The sequence below is a fragment of the Poeciliopsis prolifica genome, unplaced genomic scaffold (assembly GCF_027474105.1).
Source record: "Poeciliopsis prolifica strain line A6 unplaced genomic scaffold, Auburn_PproV2 SCAFFOLD169, whole genome shotgun sequence".
Classification (NCBI taxonomy): Eukaryota; Metazoa; Chordata; class Actinopteri; order Cyprinodontiformes; family Poeciliidae; genus Poeciliopsis; species Poeciliopsis prolifica.
In genome coordinates this window covers 136,844-155,434 of record NW_026562544.1, presented here as the reverse complement: position 1 = coordinate 155,434, position 18,591 = coordinate 136,844, and the positions used below count along the sequence as shown (strand labels likewise).

Sequence of the window (18,591 nt, the reverse complement as noted above, 5' to 3'; positions counted from 1 at the left end):
GGGGCGGCCACAGAACCGGTCCACATGTAATTGTAGACGACATTTTATATCCTTTCAGAGGCATGCCAATCCTCAGATCCAAACTGAATTTATTACATCTAGGAAGCAAACATACAAGTTCTGATCCCGGAACGTAAAGTCAGGCTGAAAAGGAGAGTTTGATCCGTCAGATCAAGCGTTTCTTTGTTGTCTGTGGTTGAAAACTTTCCTGTTTGTTGTGTTAATGTTGCTGCTCTTACATAACGTCCCTCTGCTTAATATAGCATCTGAGAGGCGAGCTGTCACTCTGAGAGTATAAATACACTCAGTCAGGTTGGCTTTGAGCTCTCTGACAGCGCTGACACTTTATCACAACCGTTTGGGTCCTTTATCAGAGAATCAAGCTCTTAAAACAATGTTTACAGCATTTTCACAATAATTATTCTCCCTGTTCTCATATAAGAAAAAAACCTCAAAACAGGATGGAAATGATGTGAAATATCTACATATAACTTAAACAAAAAGAATTAGAAACAGAGCCAAAGTTTATTACACAGTATTAAACAACAAATAACAAAATAAAGTTTTAATATTACAAGAACAAAGTCAAAATAAGATGATAAAGTTAAAATAATATGAATTTATTGTAATTTAATTTCATATTTTTGAGCATGGCCCTAGTCGCAGAATTTAAAGCTCCGATGTGCTCGACTGAACCTGTTTGGTTTTTATACAATTATAGTTGAAATTTGATCTTATTTAAAGATTTCTACCATGAAATGATGAACTTGAGATGAGATTATGTCAAACGTCACTAATTTATAAACCAAAGAGTTGTAAATTCTTCCACTCCTGTCTGATTAAAGGAGGAGTGATGCTGTGGGCTTCTCCATTCATTCTTTGGTATTTTCTGTTTATTTAAAAAAGAGAAATAATCAATAAGCTCTACTGTCCTCAATGTTTCAAACAGGAAACAGTAGTAATGTGGACTGTGTTGGATTAACTGTTTTCTGCAGCTCAGATCGAGATCATCCCCTGTAAGATCTGTGGAGATAAATCCTCTGGGATCCACTATGGCGTCATTACCTGCGAGGGCTGCAAGGTAAGATTCATTTGATCCTGAACCTTTTGCTCTTAATTCTTCCTCGATTACCAGACATAAATACAGAAACATATAATGAGTTCAGCTCGCTGCTCCTGCTTAGCCTTTGTTCACAGTTTCTGTGAAGATCTGAACTGTTAGCAGCTGCAGGCGTTTCCGTGTGGGTCATCAGTCACAAGGCTGCAGTCGCTCTGACAGCTGGAGGCTCGACTAACAATCAGCCACTTCATGGAGGTTTCACTGAAGAAACGAGCCACGCAAACACAAGACATGTTATCCAGCTCGAATATTGATCTACTCAGATCAATGTCCTGATTAATTAGTCATTTGGTTATATTTGGAGACTTTTTACTGATATTGTTTTACTTATAGGCTGTAATTTGATCTGTTTAATTATGCAGATCTTTTATTATCTTAAATATGCTACCTTGAACAGGTTAGGATCGATCTATGGTCTATATAAAGCATGTTCACATTTTTAGCACAAATCATCAATTTTAATCTATTTTGAGCTCCTTTCAGAATGAGCTGTTTTAGGGCATCTGTCACTTTAAATCCAAATAAACTGCTGTTGTACACGCCTCAACTCAACATCTCACATACATGTTTGAAAAGCAGAAGTAGAGCCTCCTGTACAACCAACAATAAAGCAGCAAATAGGTTCTCGAAGATAAATCAACAACAAAACACTAAAACCAGCTGACCAAATGTGCTGGAGCTCCACCTGGGTTGCTAGGTATCTTGGTTGGGCTTTGATGAGGTTGCTAGTTAATGGGGAATGAGGCTTAACAACCAGAAAGTTTTTGAAATGGCTAATTTTCCAGACACCAAAAATTATTAACTTATTGTCAAAAAATCATTGGATGATTTTTTTTAAGTGCTTGGATTGGTTTTGGAAACAGTAGAGTCCCAAACGGAAGAATTAAAACATCCAAAAAGTGAATTTTAAATACTCTGTCCCCTTTAAAACTTTGGTTCTGGTTCTGAAGAAGGATCTTGTAAGCATTGTCTCTAAAGGATAACGTGAGTGTTTTGCCTCTGGTCTCAGGGTTTCTTCAGACGGAGTCAGCAGAGCAACGCCTCGTACTCATGTCCACGGCAGAAAAACTGTCAGATCGACCGAACGAGCAGGAACCGCTGCCAGCACTGTCGTCTGCAGAAATGCCTGGCTGCCGGCATGTCCAGAGATGGTGAGACACGCAGACCGAAAGCACCAACCGATCTACCTAAACACCCTAACACCAACCGACCCACCAAATATCAACCGACCCACCAAAGCACCAACCGACCCACCTTCACACCAACCGACCCGTCTAACCACCAAACGACCCACCTAAACACCCTAACACACCCTAACAACAACCGACCCACCAAATATTAATCGACCCACCTAAACGCACAGCAAGGGGGAAGTACATACACTCTGCACCAGGAATAGTCCATCTTTCCTCGCCTTAGATCCGTGGGCAGCTGGTCCAGCAGGAGGCGCCAAAGGGCCTTAAGGCTTTCAATTCTGCCACTTTTTGGACAATAAATCCAAATATTTTCCAGTTCCAAACATGAGTTAAATCGATATTTTCTCGTCCCGCTCTCGGTCAGCCGTGAAGTTCGGCCGCATGTCGAAGAAGCAGCGGGACAGTTTGTACGCCGAGGTCCAGAAGCACCGGCTCCAGCAGCAACAGCAGGCGCCCAACCGGTCCTCCCCCAGCGTCGGCAGCCCCAGCCCGGACGAGGCCGAGTCGCCGTCCCCCCCGTACACGCTTTGCTCTGCGGACCTCACGGACCCGGCAGACGACCCGGCCTGCTACAAGGACCGGACCTCACCAGACGGAGGATCTCTGACCTCCAAGGTCTGCAGCTGTAACTCCCTCATTTGATCTGATTAGCAACCATTTCTACATCGGTTGTGTTGCTGTGAACAGGCGGAGTCGGGAGCAGAAGACGCAAGATGTGGAGGTTTCTACCTGGACATCCAGCCGTCTCCGGACCAGTCCGGACTTGACATCAACGGAATCAAACCGGAGCCGCTGTACGACTACGGACACGGGGATGACTACTTCCCTTACTGTTCCTTCAGCAACGGAGGCGCTTCTCCAACCCTGACCTTGGCCGAACACGGTGAGTCCGTCCACCGAACACGGTGAGTCCGTCCACCGACCGAACACGGTGAGTCCGTCCACCGAACACGGTGAGAAAGCAGAAGAAGATTGCTGACTGCGGGCCGTTCAGCTGCAGGTCGGAGGCTCATTAAAACCTCGGTGTGGTAATTAGTTATCAACTCGTTTGGGGAAATCAGCTTCATTTTATTCTCCCTGGAGATTTTCTGAATGATAAACTCCAAAACTCACCAAACAGGAAGTGCATCATCATCCGACTGAAGCTTGGACTCTTTCTGTTTTATCATATCATCTAAAAACAAAAGATTACTGCTGGTTCAGCTTGATTCTCATCTAATTAACTGCATAAACATAAGTTTTTTCTCTAATTTCCATTTATGAATATTTATTTGGTAAAAAGGCTAAAATAATGCTGACAGGAAAAATGGAGGTTTATTATAAATTATGTCATTTTTTTATTTTTCAGGCAGATTTTCAATATTTCTGTTGAAGTTTCTTCTTTGAATTTTCATTGCATTTTTAATAAGTTTTATAACTATTTCTGTATTTCAGCTCAACAGATCCAGATAAATGATTTTAGAAATTTGGGTTTTTTTCCACCCAATTCACTGCACCAACAAAACAACTGACCTGAAACGATTAATCAGATTAATATTGATTAATCGCTATTTGAAATAACCGACAACTAATTTAGTAATTGATTAGTCATTAACTGGAGTATACAGACTCTAAAACATGCCAATAAAAGGGAACTCTGGTGCAGACTGGAAACGGTTCCAAAAGCAAGAAGTGGACTACAGCGCAGGGCATTCTGGGTAAATTCAACCAGAACAAATGTGCTAGCATAGCACTAGTGGGAAAAATAGCAGACGAGAAATCCCACAGCTGCCAAAACCTGATACCTCCATTTTTGTTTCCATCTGGTGAAGAAGGAAGTTGCTCTCAGGTGTCGTCAGAGGTTTTAGTGTCGTTTTGTTCAGTGGTTCTTGGTGCAGCGCCCCCACAGGCCAGGAGGGGAACAGGGGCTCAATGGGTTTCTGGTATTTTGCACCAGAAACTAGACAAAACTCAGAAAGATTTTGTACTTTTGCAGTGTGATTTCATATGTCTTTACTGAGTTGTTTTTTATGTGCGGAGCCTTTAGTTTCCTCTGAAAATGGTTCTGATCTGGACTGAAGCGAGGGAAAAATAATCTGTCGACTTTAGCTCTGAATAATTCTGAACTATGTTTCTGTTTTGCTTCAGATCACTTGGCTCAAATCATCTGCAAGTCTCACCTGGAGACATGTCAATACCTGAGGGAGGAGCTGCAGGAAATGAGCTGGCAGAGCTTCCTGCAGGAAGAGGTGGAGAAATATCAGAACAAGGTCTGTTCGCTCCATCCAGTCGCTTCTTGATAATGGTCTGACTTCCATTGGATGGAGCTCTGCTGGTGCCAAAAATATGTTTTAATTTTTTTCAGTTAAAAATATTTTTTTACACTTGATTGGAGTGTTATTTTGTACACATAAAACTCTTAAATCGGCTCCATTTCAGCCCATTTTTGCTGTTGCTCTTTTCTGAAACGTCTCCCTGTTGTTCCCCGTCCAGCCACAGGAGGCGATGTGGCAGCTTTGTGCGGTGAAGATCACGGACGCCGTCCAGTACGTGGTAGAGTTCGCCAAGCGCATCGACGGCTTCATGGATCTCTGCCAGAACGACCAGATCGTGCTGCTGAAAGCTGGTGAGCAAAACTTTTAATCGATGCTAATTCATTAATTCAATAATTTATCCAATTAATTGTTTCAGCCTAAGTTGACTATTTTTATTTATTGCTTAATAAAGCTCTACAGGAAATAAGTTAATAAAAATAAACCTCATACACCATCTGTTCCCTGTTGCTGGACTCTTTATTTTTCCTGGCAGGATCTTTAGAGGTCATCTTGGTCCGAATGTGTCGGGTTTTTGACTCTCAGAACAACACCGTCTACTTCGATGGGAAATTTGCAAGTCCTGACGTTTTCAAATCATTAGGTGAGCAGCTCATATTATTTCAAAAATGTAAAAAGTATTTGTCTTTTAAATGTTTTTCTAATATCTCTGAGTTAAAAATTGCAGATTTAGACATTTGGATTTATTGTATTGTTTATCATTTATTGTGAGAAATTTTATATTGTAATAATTCAGATTTATTGTCATGCTGTTTAAAACCTCCCTAAACCGTCTGTTTTGTTGGGATCGTTATTTTTTACAATTTTTCTACAGTTTGTTCAATGAAAGTACCAATAAATATGAATTAATTTGAAAAATGATTATGGATTAGTAGTTAGTATGTGGAGTTTAATGATTCAAATCACATTTATTTTTGTGACTAAAGAAGTGAACTATAAATGGGTCACTGCAAAAATGCTCAATCTTACTAAATATGTTTGGTCTAGTTGTAATGTAGTTTTGTTAAAATGAACTAAGACATTTGCACCGGAAACTAGACAGAAATACATGGTAAGATTTTGTGTTTTTGCATTAACTGACACTCAATAAGCATCATGTTCATTGTTATCACAATACCACAAAATATTGTGTTGAAACTTTAAGTAATTAAGCCCAAGCCGGAGTTAAATGTTAAGTTTTTTAGAGTGAATCCTTTGCATTTTTCCATCAGGCTGCGATGATATGATCTCGTCGGTGTTTGACTTCGCTCAGAGCATGTGTTCGCTGCAGCTGACCGAAGAAGAGATCGCCCTCTTCTCCGCGTTCGTCCTTCTCTCTGCAGGTACTTCCTCCCTCCGCTCACGCCAACCGTTCTGTTTTTTTAGTGTTTACCTGTGTGTGTGTGTGTGTGTGTGTGTGTGTGTGTGTGTGTGTGTGTGTGTGTGTGTGTGTGCGCTCGTTGCAGACCGGTCGTGGCTGCGGGAGAAGCTGCAGGTGGAGAAGCTGCAGCGGAAAACCGAGTCGGCCCTGCAGCACGTCCTGCAGAAGCACCACAGAGACGACGGAGTTCTGGAGAAGGTAAGACGGAGAGCTAAACGTGCCAACAATCAGGTTTTAAAACATTGCATTTGAAGAAATCTCTTTCTGCATTTAAAAGAGATTTGAAAATCATTATTATGAAGTGATATGTTGTTAAACAAGCTGATACCTTCTGTGTTTTTTTTAAATATGTCTAACAGTTTTCTGGAAGATGTTTTTGGTTTATGCTTCTTCCTGCTCCTTTTCATTCATAATTTCTTCCAGTTGCACTCTTCATATTTATTATTGAGTGAATGAAATTAAAAAATAGGCTGAAAATATTTCAAAGAAAAATCCAGCATGCTGAATGAAACTGAGGTTATGCTGCCTCCTAGTGAAAAATATCAGCAGTGCAACAAATTTAACTGTCATTATTAATCATTAATTATTTTTATGATTTGTCTGTTTGATTAGAATAAACATAAAATGAAAACCCAGTTAAAATAAAACACAATCAGTGCAACATTCTTTACACTTTGTGTTTATTTTCTAAACTATTAAGATTTTTTTTTTACTTTTGCATAAAAATACTGTAAAAAATATTCCAATATATATAGTTTGCTTCAGTTAATTGATTTTGACTGACTGGATTTTGCTGCACTGCAAAAACAAAAAGGTATTTTTCTCCAGTTTCTACTACAAATATTACAGCTCACCTCCAAAGAGACAAAACTAAATGGAAGGTAACAGTTTAGACTTTTTCCCTGAGCAGAACCTTTGGCTGCTCTGCTCGCCTCTGTTTTGTCGTATTTTCCCAGGTTGGCCCTAAAACGCTTCATGGTCTCATTATTTCAGGAAAGACTTTGTTTTCTGTTTGGTTTTGCGTTTCCTGCTCAGCTGCGGTCCAAGGCGTCGGCGCTGCGCGCTCTCTGCGGCCTCCACTCGGAGAAGCTCGCGGCGTTCAGAACCGTCTACCCGGACGCGGTCCGAACGCTTTTCCCTCCGCTCTACAAGGAGCTGTTTGCTGCCGACCTGGACGGGGCTCTGCACTGAACACCAGAACCGGTCCGGTCACAGCAGGACTAATCCTAAGGAATCAGATCTTATGGTTGCACCGCTGCACTGACCCGGGAGCAGCAGCACCTGGAGGTTCTGGTGCTGGAAACATGTGGACTACTGCAGAACCGCTGACCGAGCAAAACACGTCTGAGCTACTGATCCATCCTGAAACTTGAGGCTTTTATACAGAAAAAACAGTTTCTTGTACAGATTGTTAAGCAGTTTTAGTTTCTTTCTCACTGATCCATATTGAAGTTCAGCTAAAATAAATACAATTTATAAATAAAATAAATCCCAGAAACAACACTAAGCTCACTTATTCACCTGACGGATATGAACCTGGCTTCATGTTCGGCTTTCAGATTCAGTTTCCTCGACTCAAATATTAACAGCAATATTTAACCAACAGAGAAAAACAGGGTTCGTTCCTCCATTTTAATAATTTGTAAATGTCACAGTTTGCCTTGAACTAAATGTTTACTTCAGAAATAGCTATATAGTTAGTTTGCTAACTAAAAATTTAGCTTAAACCTCGCTGAGTGTTTAGTTAGCTCTGAGCAATTTCTCTCTAGTTTGCTACTTAAAAATGCTAAAGTTATTTAACTACCATGCTAAATATTTAGTTGGCGAGAAAAGAAGCTAACTAGACTTTTAGCTCAGAACTAGCTAAATATTTACCATCCAATTTAAATATTTAGTTTGAAACTGTGACCTTACATAGAAATATATAAATGAGTGAAAAACATTTCTGATGAAATAAATTGTCAGCAGCTGAAAATGTCCAAACAGCTTTCCGTAGATCAGCAGCCATGTTGTTCAAAGACGAGCGAAGAACCGATTTTCCCTCCACTTTATCTAAATATGTTTTCCAGACATATTTAGACAGTTAAATATGTTTTGTGTCATAGTTGCAAAACATTAACGTAAAAGATTTTCAAATGAATCTGAAAAACTAGGAATTTACTAATATTTTTAATGTGTTTGATAATTTGGCATTCTACAAAACTCCTCTTAAAAAGTGTTAAAATATTTCCAGATGAGGTTAAAGTTCACACAACCTTTCAGCTGCAATGATTGAAAAGCAATAAACATTAAGATCCAACCTGGATTGTTTAAAATTGTCTAAAAGATCATTATAAATAACCATGATAAGGATTAAATGTGTAGTTTTATAGATTTTAATTGTTTTTCATCCATGTTAGCTGTTCCAACACAGATCCAGAGTTTTGTTTTGGTAATTTAATTAACTGCATTTCTGACTAAATATTTATCTAAATATTGATGTCCAAACGAATCCAGGTTCAAGGTTGAATCCTCAGAAATGCTCAGATTTTAGTCTAAATAAAATCAAGCAAATGTTTCCTTCCATTTTCCACAAATATTCAGGTGAATAAATTATGATGTCGTGAGTGTTTTTATTTCAGTAATCAAAGAGATTAATTTATTTTGATGATTCTGACAATTGATTAAAATTTAAAATATTACATTTAACAGTTTGAGGATTTCGCTGTTGAACGTAACTACAAATTGTTAGCAGAATTATTTTTTCTCTAAATGCTTGTGCACTAAAAGTAAACATTTTTTAAGGAATCTTGAAATCAAGCAAATTTTTGGTTTTATATTTGCTGCTGGTCTGCAGACAACAGCAGCAAAGCTGCAGCTCCCCCTGCTGGAACTGAAGCGCCACATACATTTTTCCTCATTTTATTATTTTTCTATTTAATTTATAAATCATTCTTTCATTTAGTTTTTCTGTTGAATCAAAAACATGCAGCATCTCTCCACTCAGGTCAATATTTTTACTAGCAATATATGAAAAATAAGCAATAAGTTGTAAGAAAAAATAAATAAATCAGTAAACATCTCCTGTGAAACATTCAATAAATTATGAATATTTCCCATTTTTTGGATGCATAAACTATTTAAACCTAAATTAGGATCAAAACATGAAATTCCAGATTCTTCTTCGTTGGTAGTTAAGGAAACAAGATTTTAAATTTTAATACTTCTGAATATAAAATGTACATTTAAATTAATTTGCACTTTCTCTATAACAAACGTCCAACAGCACGAGTCACTTTGTTCCATTAAGATTTTCATTTGTATGCAAAATAATCCAAATTAACACCAAACTTTATACAAGTAAAGATTCAAAACTCGCATAATTCCACCAAACTCTTCTGTCCTGTGCTAAAAGACAAAACACAAATTCAGATATCTGGGTTTTATTTGCTGCTTTTGGTTTATTGTTGTGCTTAATTTTGCTCAATTTCGACCCAGTCAGTTTATGAAACATAATTTAAAATGCCCTTAACAAACAGCTAAGTGATGTAATCGTCATTACCTGCAGGAACTTTGCATAATCTCAGATTAAAAACAGCCAGATTAAGTTTATCTCATTGTGACTGAATTAAACATTGTCCAAACATAGATGTATTCTCTGCTGTGCTAGTTTTAGCTAAGCTATAAAGCCAAGTTGGCTTAGCTTCACCTAGCATGCTAGCAAACAGCTAACCAGTTACCTAATCAGCTTATTGTGTTTCTATTTATTTTACAGAGATTGGCCATTGAAACTTTAAATTTCAAAAAATAAAGCATAAATACAGCTTCAGTGGGCCACCATGCAGATGATGTTCTGCTAATTCAAACCACAGAAGTACAGGTGAGCTATGTTAGCATGTAGCAGCTCGCTAACTGCAAGAGAGACACGTTTTGTTTGCAGGATTTTATTGTTCAGTTATTCTTGAACTGAAAATCCTGAGTTTGAAGGATGTTGGGTGTACATAAATATAACTTTGTGCCTGTTTTATAAATGAAAAATAATGTTGCTGCTAGCATTTTTAGCGGCAGCATTCAGGCAGTTCAGTTTGTGTTTCTAAATAAATCCAGTTGGTGTTTGATGCTGTTGGCTTTTATATCCGTGGAAGTTAACAATCCAGACATTTTAAGGTAACTTTTGCAGTTTGATGTTCTGAAAATAAAACAAATTAATTAGATGAGCTTTGATAAGACAGTATTGATCGGTAACTGCCGGGACGCCGGCCACATTTCCCTCCTTTTTCTGTCCAACTCCGGCCAACAGAATAAATACAAAATTGCATCGCAAATAATTTCTGACACTTGGAATACACAACCCACCAAATGATGCATTCCAACTAGTTCATTATGATATTAATATTGCACAAAGCGACAATATCTCCCCGATGAACTGCGGCGCCTAAATGCTGAGTGGATTTTTTCTGCTTGTTTTATTTGTTAATGGATCTGACTGAACCCACTGGGGTGACAAAATGCACTTGGATTTATTTTTGATTGACTTTTGCTTTTAACGGCTGGGAGCTTACAGGAAAAATCATAAATCAATTTTTCTTCTTTATTGGTTCTGTGAGGCTACATAATTAGAGTTATCAAGATTTTCTGCTGCATTTCTCCAAAATTTCTTACTAAGTTTCAAACTTTGGGCCAAAGGTGTCCAAAATATGTTGTTCTACTTTTTTAACAAAAAGCCAAGCATGCAATACTTCAACTAAAATGTGCAGTTTTCAGATTTGTTGTTAGAAAAGCAGAAATTTAATTATAGATGAAAAATTTTTTTAAAAGAGTTCTGCAAGTTCAGTTTATTAAAAGTAATTTTGCAGTTTAGTCCATCAGTAAAATCAGGTTGTTTTTTTAATGCTTGCTGTGATCAGCCAACTTTATGAAATTGATTAAGTCACTTCGAGAAAATGGAAAAAGTGTAATTATTCAGAAATAAATTGTGATATTTTCAATATTTTCTACTGTAGAAAGATTTTCATCTGTGATAATTTTGTCCTGATTAAAAATATAAGGTCTCCATTCTCTGGGGCCCCAGTTTGTATAATTCTTGAACTGAAGTCGGGGGCCGCAAATGTTCAGCCCCAGGGCCACAAATGGCCCCCGAACCAAACGTTGGACACCTATGTCTTTGTTAGCATTTTCTCTTTCTGATCATTCAGGTTGGGTTTTACTGCCAGATGTGAAAGTTTGTGTGAAAACTTTCCACTTATGCAGAATTAATTTTATTAGATGCAAATTAAAGCATCAAATTTTTCAGAAACAAAAGTTTCTAGTTTACATCGTCGTTTGACTTGATTATTGCTCCACTTCCTCAAACTTTTCACTTTTTTTTTTTTTTACTAATTAATCCGATCATTTTGATCGGAAATGAAAAGTCAACTGAGTTTCAAATGTTTTTCTTAAAAATAATGACAATTTAACCGCAACTGAATGTCAAACATCTGAATTTGCCACTTGTTGTTTTTTGTGAACAAACTCAAACATTTTATCTGCTCATTTTTACTAATCATTATTTATTTTATGTTGTTTATAAGGACAGTTTTTTTAGTTTACTGAAACTGCAAAATCATCATTTGTTATCAGGGTATAAATTTAACTACATCACATTGTATGTTTTATTACTATCTAAGGCAATAAAGGAAAAAACAAGTGATTTCTGTTCAAGTGGGTTTATTTGTCTTTTGGAATAAAGAAAAGCTTCGTTCACTGGGATCTGAACAGAGAATAAGTTTTTATTTGTCATATTTTATTAGGTTTGTTGTGAATCAAACTGGATTTTATTAAAAATAGTCACTGAGTTTCTGCATCATTGTAGTTCCGGTTCCCGCCAGTAGATGGCACTGCAGGCGCTCACTGAAACGTGCAGCAGAGGAGTCTGGGTAAAACCTGCAGCGCACACACTGCTCGGCTGGTTTGTGTTTGTCAGGATTATGTTTTTTTTTGTCCCCTGTTGGTAAAATGACTGGAAGGAGAATCAAGATGCTTGTTTTGATTTAATATTTAAAGCTTCAGCTCCGAGTTCGGCTTCAGAAAACAAGCTGAGAGAAAAACGGTTTTGTGTTTCTGAAGGTAGTTTTGCTCAAATAAACGCTAAAACTGTGAATAAAATAAAACAAGAAATAAAACATTCGGTTAAGAGGTCATTTCAGCAAACAGCTTTAAATGATGTCATGAGGTTGCTATGGAAACAGAGTTGGCAAACTGGAATATCCATCCATCCATCCATCAGTTCATCCATCCATCCATCCATCCATCCATCCATCCATCCATCCATCCATCCATCATCCATCCATCCACCCATCCATCCATCATCCATCCATCCATCATCCATCAGTTCATCCATCCATCCATCCATCCATCCATCCATCCATCCATCCATCCATCCATCCATCCATCCATCCATCATCCATCAGTTCATCCATCCATCCATCCATCCATCCATCCATCCATCCATCCATCCATCATCCATCCATCCACCCATCCATCCATCCATCAGTTCATCCACCCATCCATCCATCCATCCATCCATCAGTTCATCCATCCATCCATCATCCATCCATCCACCCATCCATCCATCATCCATCCATCCATCATCCATCAGTTCATCCATCCATCCATCCATCCATCCATCCATCCATCCATCCATCCACCCATCCATCCATCCATCCATCCATCCATCCATCCATCCATCCATCCATCCATCAGTTCATCCATCCATCCATCCATCCATCCATCCATCCATCCATCCATCATCCATCCATCCACCCATCCATCCATCCATCAGTTCATCCACCCATCCATCCATCCATCCATCCATCAGTTCATCCATCCATCCATCCACCCATCCATCCACCCATCCATCAGTTCATCCATCCATCCACCCATCCATCCATCCATCCATCCATCCATCCATCCATCCATCCATCATCCATCAGTTCATCCATCCATCCATCATCCATCCATCCACCCATCCATCCATCCATCCATCCATCCACCCATCCATCCATCAGTTCATCCATCCATCCATCCATCCATCCATCCATCCATCCATCCATCATCCACCCATCCATCCATCATCCACCCATCCATCCATCATCCATCCATCCACCCATCCATCCATGATCCATCCATCCATCCATCCATCCATCCATCCATCCATCCATTATCCATCCATCCATCCATCCATCCATCAGTTCATCCATCCATCCATCCATCCATCAGTTCATTCATCCATCCATCCATCCATCCATCCATCCATCCATCCATCCATCCATCCATCCATCCATCAGTTCATCCATCCATCCATCCATCCATCCATCCATCAGTTCATCCATCAGTTCATCCATCCATCCATCCATCCATCCATCCATCAGTTCATCCATCCATCAGTTCATCCATCCATCCAGTCACCAGCAACCTACAAAAATTTTCAAAAGTTTTGTGATTTTTTTCTTGACAGTTTTATCCATTAATTAATATAATTGATTAATCATGTAGATCCATTGATCAATAGGTTGCCAACCAGTTTGCAAAATCGATTAAAGTTGATTTGTGGAATATGAGTAATTTTCAACACTAAAAACAGGTTTTGGTTACTTTTACTGTATTTTCCATCAGCCGAAACTGAATCTAACTGTAGACAGAAAAAAGTTTCTGCCAGAAAATCTGACATTTTAAGATCCATCTCAAATATTTTGAAATTAAAAACAGGAAGATTTAGGAGTTTAAAAAATAAAACTTTCAGAGACGTTTTGGCAGAAATTTCCTTCTGCTGTTTTTCTTGCTCTAAAATTTGCTGTTGTCGTTTTCAGCCAGTTTAAAAATGATTTAAAAGCGGATTTTGGTGCAAATGGCTCCCAGGAATCCTCGTTAGCTCATAACGGGCCCCTCGCTGGCAGCTCTGCATCCACTGTTGCATTTTTCAAAAGCTTCTGTCGTTCGGGTTCCGGCCATATTTAAACAAAAACCTGCAGCCCGAACTGGGAGCTCTCCTGTGTGAAAAAGAGAACCAGGAAGACGATGTCCAACCCGAAAGACGAGCTCTTCAAGCTGCTGCTCCTCCCCAGCGAGGAGGACGAGCCGGGCGGCGATGGCGCCGCCTCGCCCAGGAGCAACCTGCGCCTGCAGGCTGGCGCACGGGAGACCGGCTTCAAACTGCCAACCAAAACCCGGCGCCCGGCCGAACTGGGCCCGGTGCTCATCAACAACTGGGTCACTAGCAGACCGAGCTCGTCCAGGAAAACGGCTTCTGGCCGAACAAGACGCGAGTAAGTAAGTACCTGCGGGAGCGCCGGGCCGCCGTGGTTAGAATGTGGCCTAATCAAATCCGCTTGGTTTCCAGAAGCTGCCAGGAGGCGGACGACGGCGGCGACATCTACCCGACCGGCCGCTTGCCTCGGAGCTTCATCCTGAGCAAATCCATCCGCCAAGCCTTCAAGCTCTGACGCCTCAGGAAATAAAACTGCTTGGATCCAAACATTTCAGGCTGGTTGTGTTGAAACGTAGCAGAGAAGCTTTACAAATCTGAGGCTCGGGGGCCAACGCAGGCCGCGCAGCGGAGTTTCTGCGGCCGTGAACGAAACTAATTTGTCCCGTCAGCAAAGGAGGATGAAGCAGAGGGAGAATTATTTTCTTCAATTTTAGAACGAAGGTATGGGCTAAAAATTAAAATCTTTGCATAAATGTTAGTTATTAGGACATGATAGTAAACTAAGAAATGTTTTATTATAAATCATAACATTACATGAATGAAGTCATACTGGAAGAAAGTCAAATAATATGAGAATAAAGTTATAAAATTATCAGAATAAAATAATAACATTACATGTATTTTATATTCTCTTAATATTAGAATAACGTCAAAAATAAATAAAGTAAAATTTTGGAGAAAAAGTCAATTGAAACTAGTCAATATAGTGAATCATAAAGATTTAAGAACTTTATGAAACAAAGTAATTTTACATTTATCTGCTTTTAAATACATAAAGTGTTTTCAAATAGAGGAAGACCTGATTTATGTTTTTATTTCTAAGAATTGATTAAATCTTCAATTTTATTCAATCAAATCCAAAATAGATGAAGTTTAGTAACTACAATGGTTTCCACATTTCTACATTTTATTTGTTTAAAGTATTTCATGGTTGGTTTATTGAATATCAATGAACCTTTTGGTATTTTAAACCCTCCGAAGAAACCAAACGTCTTCATACCAGCGTTTCTGTGTGAGATGCAGAGCCGGTGCCGCTGGTCCAGTTCTGATGCGTGTTTGCTCTCTGCCAGCTCGGATCCATCTCGTTAAGCAGTCACACCTCCCAGAAGGCCGCGCTCTGCCCGCTCGCTGTTTGCCCGATAATTAGAGCCGCAGGCCCGGATGAAGCCGACTTTGTTTTTTACAGCCTGGCTGTGAATATGAAGGTTCTGCTGGTGTCCCGCTGCGCTGATCTGATCGGACTTAACAGAACCTGTCAGCTTCAGACACAACAGGAAGCAATTCGGTGATCAACAGGAATCTGCTTCTTCAGACACATTCCTGCAGGAAATTACGCTTTTTGAACCAAAACTCTTACAACTGGAAGTAAGATTACGCAGACGACGCTGAGCTTTACGTCTGAGAACTGAAACAAAACTGAAGTTTTTATCTTTGGACCCAAAGATCTAGAGTTAGCGAACAGATTCAGTTACTACAGCGAGAAAGTAGAGATCACTGACTCCATGGTTACTGTACCATTAATGCAGAAATGTGGGTTTAATGAAAATGTATTTAAAACCTGTTTAAAGGTTGTTTCCAAAGGTGTTTTTAATCCAACAGAAACTGAACAGATGCGTTCACTCGGAGGCTGAATTACGCCCAGGTGGACCAATCAGGCGCCTAATGAGGGAGGAAATCCCATCGCTTCTTGATTTCATACCTGCCTCTGTTGTTTCACCTTCACCATCCTGGTTCTCCTTTTCTCTGGTAAATATTTCTGCAGCTCTTCGTCTTCATTATTGCTCAGCTGCCAGTGGGATTTCTATCCTCTTCTTCCTTAAATTGATGCAAAACGAAGCTAAATTCACTGCATGAACGGGAGGAAATTGTCTGGAAATCAGAAGCAAATCAAGGTCAAAGTTCACTGTTATGATTCAGAACTTTACAGCAGTTCGGAATGTCACTGTTTAATTTTATAACTAATTTGAATCAAAAATAAAACATTTTGCTGAGCATCACCTGTACCTAAACACACATTGCCATGGAGACCGCCTCCTGGTTTCCTGTTGCCCTCAGGCAAAATATTCACTTCATCATTACAGTGTTTTATTGCTTCTGGGCTACAGTTACAATTTTAGAAAGTTAATCTGCAAAAAAAAAGTGAATTTGCAGTTTAGTTGCTCTGTATTTCCTTGTAATAGATGATGCTCTCGTTTAGCTCTCTGCCTCTTAAATTCAGTTTATTATTCAGATTAGTTTGAAAAAGTCTCAAACTAACTCGGTGCAACCTGCTAAGGTTCTTAAATAGAAAACTTCATAACTAATTTGAATCATAAACTGAACTTGGCGCCTTTTTGCAGTAGACTTGAAATCTGCCTGTATAATTGGATTGAAATGAACTTTTTTAGTAAAGTGCTTTGAGCCATTTGCTGTGATATGAATGAACTGAATTGTATCTCTATGATCTCTCTCTGTTTGTTTGCCACCAGCGATATTTAAATCTCTTCATTTCTCAGGTAACGTAGTGGGAAGCTCGCTGCAGGAATCAGCTCAGCGGTTCTTTCAGCTGCCGTTTGAAGCTCAAACATGGCGAACCGTTGAGGCGAACGCGCCTGTTTGGATTCCTAATTCTGCAGCTTTAGTTCAGTGTGAAAGATGAAATCATCATCTGATCCTCTGCAGGTTTACAAAACAGATAAATGCGACTTCAGATGAGCAAGACGCAGAAACTGTCAAAAAAACAAACGCACTCAAGAAAAAGTAGGGAAATTAAGTCACCAATAAATTACGCAAGTAAGAGTAATTTTTGCCTGTGAGCTGCTGGTAACTATAATTTCCTGAGGGAGTCTTCCCAAGGGATCAATAAAGTCAAGTCTAAGTCTAAGTCTAAAAAGTGTTTGATTAAACTGATAATGAAATAGAGTAACTGCATATTCGTAACACCTGAAGTAACATTTATAAATGTAAGTTTATGTAAATTCTGGTATTTCAGAGACAAAATAATATAAAGAAACATTTTAAAAACTACGACAGAGGATTTAAATCAAATACAAGAATAAAATCATAAAATTAAGAGAACAAAGTTGAAATAAAGACATTATGTTTACTTTATTATTGTAATATTATGACTTTTCTTACAATAAAATTAAATTACAAGACTAAAGTCAAAAGTATTATAAGAATATAGTTAAAATAAAATCAGAAGACAAGATATTTAGAGAATAAAGTCACTATAAGAATCACATTTTAAGAGATTTAAGTCATAATATTACAACTTTATCCTTGTATTATTTTGACTTTAATCTCTTACGACTTTATTTTAGAAATATTATGGCTTCATTATACTGTTAATTAAACTTTAGTAATTTTATGATTTCATTCTTGTAGGGCTGTTGTAAACAAATATATTAGTAACTGAGTAATCTATCGATTATTCGAGTAATCAGATAAAAGAACATTTATGAAATAAAATATTTCATAACAGCAGTGTAACTATTAGATATCAAAATCAGTCCAATTTTTCATATTTGTTGTAATTTAGAAAATTAACCTGTAGCAATAATTAACCTGTTAAGACGGCCGAACAAACCGAATATATCGGATGCGCCTGCCGTTGGTTCAGACCGGGATGACGTCGTTAACTGTAAGCCTGGGCCGCCCGCCATGTTGAATCTGTTTCCCGCCTGTTCAACCCTCCCGCTGCTCTTCCCGCCCGTCGCTCTGGACCAGCAGCTCCGGAGGGGAAAAGCTGCCGGACTCCCGGCAGTGGCCGTCATTTCAAGGCTGGATGTCAAAACCATGAAAACCCGGGAATTATCACCACTCAGTAGAATCCCCACGGGACGTTATGCTGCTAGCACTTACTTCCGTCAGCAACTCAGAGGCGGAAGTGAGAGCTCCGCGCAACGCTGATAATGTTCCGGCCGGAACACGGCGCTAAATAATAAAAACATAAACTAACGAAGCTCCGAGGCGGATCGTGGTACTGCAATCATTTGAGGAATCGTTCCAGCCCTGCAATCTTGTAATTTTTTATTTTACATTTTTAAAATATTTTTTATATTTACAAATATGCATATAATGATGAATGATATTTTGCTTATGTTCGCTTGACGTCCGAAAACCTCAGCAGACAGAAAACAGCATTGGAACAAAGATAGCCTATAAACAAGAGGTCTCACTTCTGCATAAACTGATGAAAACAAATTTTTTCCTTTAAAATTTGTTTTTTCTTCATTCGCCGAAGCTACTCATAGAATATCCAGAAACTTAAAGTACATTTTTCAAAAAAAAAAAAAGAAACAATTACTCAAGTGAATGTAATTGAGTAAAGGGAACCAGTAACCACCAGATCCAGACCTGCTGCTTAAACTCCTTCCCTCCATCTACAGGCCGTAGGC

At 38.8% G+C, this 18,591-nt stretch overlaps 1 long non-coding RNA gene and 1 pseudogene across 1 annotated transcript; one reads left to right on the top strand and one right to left on the bottom strand.

The window, feature by feature from the left end:
- The window catches only part of LOC129356375 (nuclear receptor ROR-alpha A-like), a 39,327-nt pseudogene extending 29,589 nt beyond the window's left edge, over positions 1-9,738 (top strand).
- Positions 9,739-15,148: 5,410 nt separating this feature from the next.
- LOC129356387 (uncharacterized) lies at positions 15,149-18,057 on the bottom strand. The gene is made up of 3 exons (XR_008605397.1): positions 17,759-18,057; positions 15,912-16,027; positions 15,149-15,471 (listed from the first exon to the last, which is right to left on the bottom strand). It is a non-coding gene; the product is annotated as an uncharacterized LOC129356387 (long non-coding RNA).
- Between the last annotated feature and the right edge of the window lie 534 nt (positions 18,058-18,591).